This window comes from Pseudophryne corroboree, chromosome 4 (genome assembly GCF_028390025.1).
Source record: "Pseudophryne corroboree isolate aPseCor3 chromosome 4, aPseCor3.hap2, whole genome shotgun sequence".
NCBI classification, from domain to species: domain Eukaryota; kingdom Metazoa; phylum Chordata; class Amphibia; order Anura; family Myobatrachidae; genus Pseudophryne; species Pseudophryne corroboree.
In genome coordinates this window covers 392,399,124-392,408,038 of record NC_086447.1, presented here as the reverse complement: position 1 = coordinate 392,408,038, position 8,915 = coordinate 392,399,124, and the positions used below count along the sequence as shown (strand labels likewise).

At 42.6% G+C, this 8,915-nt stretch overlaps 1 protein-coding gene across 2 annotated transcripts in view; it reads right to left on the bottom strand.

Annotated features, from left to right (window-relative positions):
- Nucleotides 1-2,223: 2,223 nt before the first annotated feature.
- MLIP (muscular LMNA interacting protein) overlaps nt 2,224-8,915 on the bottom strand; it is a 407,542-nt gene continuing 400,850 nt past the window's right edge. For both annotated transcript variants that reach the window (XM_063916721.1, XM_063916720.1), the window contains one exon: nt 2,224-4,108. The gene's annotated coding sequence lies outside the window, so the exon portion shown is untranslated. The remainder of the gene's footprint in view (nt 4,109-8,915) is intronic.

Genomic DNA, 8,915 nt, shown 5'->3' with positions numbered 1-8,915 from the left:
CACTATACTGGGGGCATTATGTGTAAGGGGCATTACAGAGGGCCGTATGTGTAAGCAACTATTACTGTGGGCATTGTGTAAGGCTGCTAAATGTGTGTGTGTGTTTGTGCAGTGGCGGATCCAATGGGGGGGCCCGTGCCCCCCCCCTGTCATGTCTGGCACTTTAAAAAAAAACAGCAGTCCCTTGAAAAAAGAAGAGGCAGCGCAGACGGTGCAGTTCACTGGCGCCAGCCACGATGAAGGGCCTAATGGCGGCTGCAGCAGTACTAATGAGTCAGACTGACTCATTACAGTACGCTACAGCCGGCTGTAGTAAAGCCGGAAGACTCGGAGGAGAGGAGAGGCTTTTCCCTTCTCTCTCCTCCCCTCCTCCACGGTCCAGCCACAAGCGACATTCAACTGACCGGCAGCCGCTGGTGCTTGGCACGGCCCATACATGAATAATGCAGGCGACTCTCCAGCACCTGGACTTGGAGAGGCAGCAGCAGCCCTCATGGGCATAAGGTCAGTGAGTTGGTTTCAGGAGAGGGAAGTGGGCAGCACTTACTATCTTCTCTGCTGAAGCCATATAAATAGATTTATATATGTATGTGTGTATATATATAATATATATATATATATATATATATATATATATATACACACACACACACATACTGTTTGTATATATAGATATATATATAAATTTACCTGGGCACTCAGTTGCAGCGCCAGGATACACTTGTGCTTTATTAATTCTTAGATAGGATGTATTAGGCTGTTTGCTGGGATCAGGAGCCCCTGCCTCCCCCCCCCCCTCTCTCCCTCTCTCCTTCTCTCTCTTCCCCTTTCTCTCCCTCCCTCTCTCTCTCTCACCCCCCCCCTCTCTCTTTCTCTCTCCCTCTTTTTCTCTCTCTCTCTTCCTCGTTCCCTCTCCTCTCAGTTATTGTGTTAAGCTTCCATGTTTTCTTCTGTCTGTTTCCCCAGCGATACTTTCCCTTCATGTCTCTGTAAATCTCACTACAAATGTCTCACTACTCCCTCCTACTCCTACAGAGACCTTAGGTACACACTGCCTCTCACTGTCCCCCTCTCCTTGTTACCCACTGCCACCTCCTTGGGCATCACCCACTTTTTCCTTGTCACCCTTTTCTTGGTGTTACCCACACTGCCTCTCACTGTCAACCTCTCTCTGTCACCCACTGCCTCTCCGTCACCCACTATGTCTCCACCCACTGCCTCACCCTCTTACTCTCCCCTGCGTCACTATAAACCCATCACCCTCTCTCTCCTGTCACCCTCTGCCTCTCCAAAGTGTCACCCTCTTCCCGTCTTACGAATATGACATTCTTTTTGAGGCCATGATCCTTGTTGCTAGGTCATGCCCTTGTTGTGAGGCCATGCGCGCCTGCATGGGAGCGCACACCGAAGGCGTTCAAAAGGTGCCCCGCCCTGTCATTTTTTCCTGGATCCGCCCCTGAGTGTGTGTGTGTGTGTGTGTGTAGAGGTGGGTGATAATATCTATTTATTGGCCCTCATTCCGAGTTGTTCGCTCGGTATTTTTCATCGCATCGCAGTGAAAATCCGCTTAGTACGCATGCGCAATGTTCGCACTGCGACTGCGCCAAGTAACTTTACTATGAAGATAGTATTTTTACTCACGGCTTTTTCTTCGCTCCGGCGATCGTAATGTGATTGACAGGAAATGGGTGTTACTGGGCGGAAACACGGCGTTTCAGGGGCGTGTGGCTGAAAACGCTACCGTTTCCGGAAAAAACGCAGGAGTGGCCGGGGAAACGGTGGGAGTGCCTGGGCGAACGCTGGGTGTGTTTGTGACGTCAACCAGGAACGACAAGCACTGAACTGATCGCACAGGCAGAGTAAGTCTGGAGCTACTCTGAAACTGCTAAGTAGTTAGTAATCGCAATATTGCGAATACATCGGTCGCAATTTTAAGAAGCTAAGATTCACTCCCAGTAGGCGGCGGCTTAGCGTGTGTAACTCTGCTAAATTCGCCTTGCGACCGATCAACTCGGAATGAGGGCCCTTGTTTGATAATATAATATAAAGTAGCAAGGCCACGCCCACTTTGCAGAAACACATGCACACATTTGGGAGGGCTTCAAAAATTTTCGCTCAGGGTGCTAGTAGGCCTGGATCCAGTCCTATGTGATATTATTACAGGGTTCTTTATAACATGGAGATGTAGCAAATTAACTAAATTATGTAGAATGGCTGTGCACATTTTAGGATTGCAACATATTGTATTGGTAACAAGAGATGCAACAAAAGCTTTTTTAATAAATTGTACATTTATATGGATCACAGATAATGGTTTAGAAGGAATATTTAGGGGTAAATTTACAAAATGGTGCTTTTCAAATACGCTGCATCTTCAAACGTTTCAGCTGCTGTATATGAAAGCCCAATAATATTAAATACAAAATTAGGCATGTTTTGTACTTAATATTATTGTCCCTTTTAATACAGTAGCAAAAAACATATCTCCATGTATCTTTTTAATTTACACTATATTACTTACTGCAGTAATAGTAATGCCGGCTATGCACTAGACAATAATTTGAATGCAGGTCCGGTGGATGACTTTGCCAGTGTGTATACACTAGCCCATGCCGGGACACCCACCGGGTCCCATCGCCACCGATATCGCTGAGTACACACATCATCTAGTGTGTACTCAGCTTAACTTGATTTACACAGCATTGTTACAGTATAATAGTGTTTGCTTTTCCCAAGTGGAGACCATTTTGGAGTATGCTAGTGCTATGTAGATAAATGTTGAGAATAACATATTAAACACAAATATTTTATGATTGAAAATGCAATGCATGCTTATTTGCACCATTAAGAATTAATAAAGCTTCAGGTTGTAAAGCCTTGTAAATGCTTTTAACAGCAAGTCCCTTTTAAATATTGAGCATAAACAGGATCAGAATCACTGGGTTTTACAACCCCACACTTCAGAAATAAACCCCCTAGAGTCTTTTTCCATTGATGTTGCTAATGCCTACTACTCACAATGTTAGCGAGAGCTCATTGGCAAAAAAATCCATACTCCTCTGTTTGCACATGATTTTGCTCATTTTGCTCATTCATACAGGTAGAGAATGACAAATGGAGACATCAGGGAAATGACGGACAGCAAATATATTTAAAGCAGTGATTTCTACTCAGGTATGGATGTTATCAATTAATAGAGTATTTAACCATATTCTTCATGTGTAAAAATGCTGGCTTTGTTAGCATATCCAGTATAGGGATGTAGTTATGTGACCGGTGGTCAGGAGACCGTCGGTCACAATACCTCCCCGATGACAATCCCGACAGTCGGTGTGCCGACTAGCAGGGAATATTCCCACTGTGGGTGTCCACGACACCCATAGAGTGGGAATAGAACCTGTGGCGAGCGCAGCAAGGCGCTTGTTGCGCTTGCCCCCACACCGGCATCCTGCCACCGGATCCGGCCATCAGTATGGTGACTGGCGGTCTCCTGACCCCCGGTCACACATACCCAACCCTTAAAATACATGGTCAGTTTTAGTCACTTCTTAGTGGTGCTGTATGTTGCTCTTATCTTCAGCTGTGTCAGCCCATCTACATTGCATGTGTGGTAAGCAAGGGGTATTATGAGTATAACACTGACGGTAAGCATATCTTATCTGGCTCTTGACCTAACTTGACCCACACTATTAAGCTGCTTGCATAGTAGCAATTAGACATGTGACATATATTATAATTAATAGTAAAGCAATGCAGTATTCTGAATATCTGGACTGGCAATCCTTAATCTATTCAGGCCATTATTTATTCTGTTATGTCCCCTTTAATGCCCAATTGCATTTCATATCCTTATTATTTGCTCAAGCTGTGTGCCATAAATATAATTCAATACAACATTGTCATTTCAGAAGTCTATCTATTCATACATATGCATAAGTATATATACTGTATTTGGAAATTAACATATAGCTAGAATGCTTTAACATTTTATGTTACAATCAAGAGTAATTTATAGTAAAGCTTCATATTCCCATGGATAAGGAGAGAAAAAGAGGATAGCAATGTACAATGAGCCAGAAGACATTTCCTTTTCCCTTGTATCTTCATCCTGCAAGACATTCAGTTGTGTTTTCAATTAACATGTAAATTCATAATAAATATGTATGATCTGCACATTAAACATTCTGTGATTTTTATGATTTGGCATGGAATTATGTTAAACATGATTTTGTCTTGTATAACTCCTCCAATTACACCAAAATGTGGAGCTTTGCTATAATTTTACTTTAGAAAGTTGTGACCAGGAAAACAAATTAGAGCTAACATACCATAATTTATTTTATCTCAACAAAGCCATACATAACATACAGTACATGGTAAAACAATCGGGATCAGTATAATCAAAAGCCTGATGGTCAAAATATCGACAATTGACCCATTGTCAAAATACCAACATTAACAATGTCGACACGGTCAAAATACCATCATTTAAAACGTAAAAAACATTGGCGTGTATGTTGACATAGGTCAACATGGACACTGTATAAGTGTACCGCTGCGCTCGCCATGCTTCGGGCACGGGGTCCCACTGCACTCGGCACATTATTATATACCCCCTCCACATCCACTGGGATGCTAAAGTATCAACAAGTCGGTTTCAATGAAAAAAATCAGGAAAAACTCATGTAGATTTTTTGACTGTCGAAATTTTAATGTCGGTATTTTGACAGTGTCGACATTTTTTAATGTCGGGATTTTGACCATAGCGGGATTTTGACCTTCTCTGTATTTTGACCATTGGTCAATGGTTGTCAGTATTTTGGCGGTCGGGATTTTGATTGTAGGTAAATTGACTGCATCCCTAATAATCAAATAGTGCGTAATGAAGCTATTGGAATAGTGATATGTTTCTGTGCCATTTACTGTAATTCTTTAATTAAATTATCTGCTTTTGTTAACTGTTTTTTAAAGCAGAAACATTTACATTTACTCAATCAGTTGAGCTATTATACTAGGCACTGATTTTCTTTTTTATTATAATAACTTGCTTTCAGGAGATGAGAAGGCAAGGTGTGAAATGAGGTAAGTGTGACTTAATGACATAATTGATGTAATCAACTTTGTGGAAGAAATGTGTTATGATGTTACATTTGTCATCACGCCACTAGCTACTTGGTGTGAGGGGACCGGGTTATCAAAAATACTGTTATGGCATGCCCTCATTCACCTTACTGGCAGATAGATCCATTACTTAAAATTAACTGTTGCTTCTATGATGATTGGAAGGTATCACTCTAATCTAGGAGACCCCTTGGGGTATATTTACTTAAGTGTGGGTTTTAACCAATCAGATTCTACTTATCATTTTCTACTGGCTCCTTTTAGAAGATAATAGCTAGAATCCAATTGGTTGCTGTGGGCAACATCTCCACATCTAAAAACTCACACTTTAGTAAACATACCCCTTGGACTTCATAGTAATCAACAGTACTACAAGAATAGCATGTAGGATAGTAAATAATTGCTACGACTAGGCAGTTAATTACTTTGCTTAGGTGCTGTGGAACATATAATATAGGGATGTGCTGCAATGGCAATATACTTGACTTCATATAACAATGGAATAAGCAAATCTCTGGTAGCTTTACCATAAGCCTATATGACCTTGAATTTACTCCGTGTCTGAACATTGTAGGAATAGTAATGTGATTAATGCAGTGAGTACTATTTTTTATCCAGTATCATTACAGAATAGTGCATTTCCATAGATAAGGTATGCTCATCCCTCACCTCTTCTGGATCTTTTATCTGTCCTTGCTCTCTCATTTAGTTTACGACAGTGAAGACATGCGTGCGCCTGTAACCCCTTTACAGGCTCTCTGGAAAGTGTCATGACCTTGCTGCACCCATTTTGCATCCCTGTGGTGGCTTACCCAGTACTTTGTGAGATGCTAAGCTGTCACCAGATGCTTCATGCACTGTGAATCGATGCTCTGTTCATTAGTGGTGACAGTACTCCCTCCTTTTCCGCCTGTGGGACACTGGGGCTGGGATGGCGTGACAGTCCCAGCAAAGCAGATTTGTCCCACCGACAGCAGGACAGTTGGGATGTATGACTTAACAGTGTCATCAACATGCCAACACAATTATAGCAGCAGTGCATAAGTGACAAGTGAATGACTTATTTTCTTCCTATATAAAATATTTTAAGGTAAAGATATTGGGACACAGTGCGGAACCTCTGGCACACCAGACCTGATGAATAATCATTCACTTGGAAGGGATTTAATTAGCATGCATGTTAGAATTCAGGTGAATTTCTCTAAAATAAACGTCATGGTAAGAACTTACGGTTGATAACGGTATTTCTCCTAAGTCCACAGGTTCCACAGGATATCATTGGGAAATGATGAAGCGACAGCGGATTTGCACCAATCAGTAAAAGCTTTTCGGCCTACAAGCGTGCAACCGGCCCGTCCTTATATCCCCGCCTTCTGGCTCAGGCAAATCAGTTGCATTCCCAAAGCTCAAGGCAGGAGCATCATAGATAGCCCTAAAAAGGCGAGAAAAACACACATGCACACCCTTCCGAAAAAGAAGGAAGAGGTTAGTGAGTAAAAGGATCCTCAAATCAGGGGCGTCAGGGTGGGATCCCTGTGGAACCTGTGGACTTAAGAGAATTACCGTTATCAACGGTAAGTTCTTACCATAACGTATATGTCTCCGGCAGGGTCCACAGGGTGTGCTCAGGATTACATTGGGATTTCCCAAAGCAATTTAGTAATGGGGACGCTCCTGATTGGACACGAGAATCCTTCACCCGAATTTACTGTCATGAGAGGCAAAGGTATCCATGGCATAATGTCTAATGAATGTGTTAATGGAAAACCATGTGACTGACTTACATATCTGTTCTGCTGAAGCACCACATTGTGCTGCCCATGATGGACCTACCTTACGAGTAGAGTGAGCAGAGACATTAGCCAGGTGTTTTTATGTATACATGTGAATTCACTATATTTGGAGTCTGGAAGGTTCTTAAATAGCGCAGAGTGTTCTTTTCTTATATTGTCCAACTTGAGAATATGCTTCTGAAATCGTCATCCAAAGCCACCTTGCCAGTGTCTGCTTATCAGCAGGCCATCCTCTCTTGTGAAATCCGTAGAGAATGAAGAGAGAATCTGTCCTTCTGATGGCACTGTTATGATCCACGTAGATCCTTAAGGCACGGACCACGTCCAGTGATGCATCTCCCACAGAAAGGCCCGGTACCTGGAAAGCCGGGACTACAATTTCTTCATTAAGGTGGAATTTAAACAGCATCTTGGGAAGATACCCAGATCTAGTTCTGAGACCTGCTTTATCTGGATAAAAAATCAGACATGGGGAACGACATGACAATGCCCCTAAATCGGACACTCTTCTAGCTGATGCCATGGCCAGTAGAAAGAGAACTTTAGCTGTCAACCATTTAAGAACCACTTTATAAAGTGGTTCAAATGGGGCAACTTGAAGGGCCTTTAGGACTAAATTTAAGTCCCAAGGCACTGTAGGCGGAACAAAAGGAGGTTGAATGCGCAGCATTCCCTGGAAAAAAGTATGCACATCCTGTAAGTTGGCAATTTTCTTTTGGAACCATATAGTCAATGCTGACACTTGCAATCTCAAGGAAGCCACCTTCAAACCTTTATCCATTCCTGCCTGAAGGACCCTGGAAACTCTGAAAGACTTAGGGTCCATTTTCCTTTCACTTCACCAATGAATATAGGTTTGCCATGTTCGGTGATAAATACGAGCTGAGGAAGGTTTCCTTGCACTGAGCATTGTTTCAATTACCTGTTGTGAGAATCCTCTTTACTTCAGGATAGAGGTTTCAAGAGCCATGCCATCAAAGACAGTCGATCCAGATGCTTGTTATAACAAGGACCCTGCATCAGTAGATCTGGACGTTGAGGGAGCAGGAGTGGAGCATCCATCGACATTCTCTGCAGATCTGTGTACCAATGCCTTCTGGGCCAAACTGGAGCTATTCGTTTCACGGCACCCTTTTCTTGCTTTATCTTTCTCACCACCCTGGGTAATCGGGTGATTGGAGGAAACACATAAGCCAGATGAAAGTCCCATCTCACCGACAGGGCATCCACAAAGATCACTTTGGGATCCTTTTGTTCTTGACCCGTATGTGAGCACTTTGTTGTTCTGACTGGACGCCATGAGATCTATCTCTGGCAACCCCAACTTGTCTACTAGAGTCTCGCAGATGTCCGGAAATGACCCATTTGGTTTCTGAACTAGAAACAGCTTGGAGTAACAACCCCATCCTCATTGTGCAGTTGGAACTGGAGTGACTACTCCTGACTGAAGCAATTTCTGAGCTGCCTCTTGCAAAGCCCTGGCCTTCGTCTCTAACCGAGATGGGCTGGTACAAAAAAACTTTTGAGGAGGGTGCTTCTAGAATGCAAAAGCATAACCTAAAGATAATGCTTCCTGCACCCAGGTGGAGGCCCGCACCATCAGGCTGATGGCTTATTTTCTGTTTTACCAACCGATCCTCTGGTAGCCCAATGCTTTTTAGTCTTACCAGACTTGTTGTATTGGGACTGCCTGTCATCACTTTTTCCTTTAGCTTTACCTTGAGACCGAAAGGGCCGAAAAGTCGGAACTTTAGGTTTGAAATTGTATATGATAGGAAACTTTACCTTCTTGGAGTCTGCTTCTGACTCCAAAATATCTGTCAATTCTTTACCCAAAAAAATATCTCCAGAAAAAGGCAAAGATTCCAAAACCGTCTTTTTTTTTTTGCTATTGTTGAAGCTGATGTCCTGGAGGCAATAGCACTCATATTCAATGCTGCGTCTTCCAAGAATATTGCAGTCTGTTTTATATGTGCTATATGGGATTTTTGCTTTCTAGAT